This window comes from Apteryx rowi, unplaced genomic scaffold (assembly GCF_003343035.1).
Source record: "Apteryx rowi isolate R43461 unplaced genomic scaffold, aptRow1 scaffold_53, whole genome shotgun sequence".
Taxonomy (NCBI): Eukaryota; Metazoa; Chordata; class Aves; order Apterygiformes; family Apterygidae; genus Apteryx; species Apteryx rowi.
Genome location: NW_020450794.1, coordinates 86753 through 87706, shown reverse-complemented (window position 1 = coordinate 87706; position 954 = coordinate 86753).

Here is a 954-nt window from a genome sequence, read left to right as displayed (position 1 = left end):
CTCCCCGCCCCCCCCGGAGCTGCCCGCATGGCGCAGCCCGCCCGGATGGCCTCCGGCCTGGCCCCCGCGGTCTCGCAGCTTTCTCTGCCCGAGAGTAGCGTGCAGTGGGGTGCTCTCGGGAGGGGGGAGCACCCGGCAAGTCACCCTACAGATTTGCCTCGACCGCGGGGTGCGATCTCCTGGTAGGCTGATTGTGCCCTTTTGCATAGGCTGAAGCAGCTGTGTAGTGACACGCATGAGCCAGAGCTGCCTGAGAGAGAGGGAAGGGCAGAGAATAAAGACATGTTTCTGTGTCTCTTCACGCTTTCTGTACTGCTAAAGGATTTTGTAAGCCACCATTCCTAGACTGAGGGTCAATTTCCTGCCCCAGAAGTCAACAGCTGAATTCCCCTTTGATTTCAGTGGCATCAGTATTTGGTTCAGAGTTTCTATTGGGATCTTTTCTTATCACTTTATCCCAATCTTCTTGTTTTAAGAGGAGAAATACTGAAATTGCTATATCAGATCACAGCCTTATTTCTGTAGGTCTAATGGCACTCTCTACCTATGGCTGGTACCATTTCTTCAAGTAGAGATATTTTTGAAGCTGAAAGACGTACTATAATTCACCTCTCCATAGATCTTATCCCAGTTAGAGATGGCTTTTAACCCAGGAGTGGGAAGCTTGTACAACATCTCTCTTCTTTTGCATTTGTTGTTATTTACTGTTAAAACTGCAGCATTCTCATAGCTGACACATGATTCAGGCCATAAATTTATCTTTTGCTTGATTGAGCATTGTGGCAGAGCTCATGAATTCGTGGGGAGATTTTCACAGCTAGTTCACCTGCAGTTGTGCTGGACCTGACCTTTTCTTTGTTTTTCTAAAGCTGGAATATACACGTGTTGGTAAAATGTAGCGTTTGCAAGCCAGATGGAAAATCTAATATTACCCAGCTGCATTTATTTGTGTAT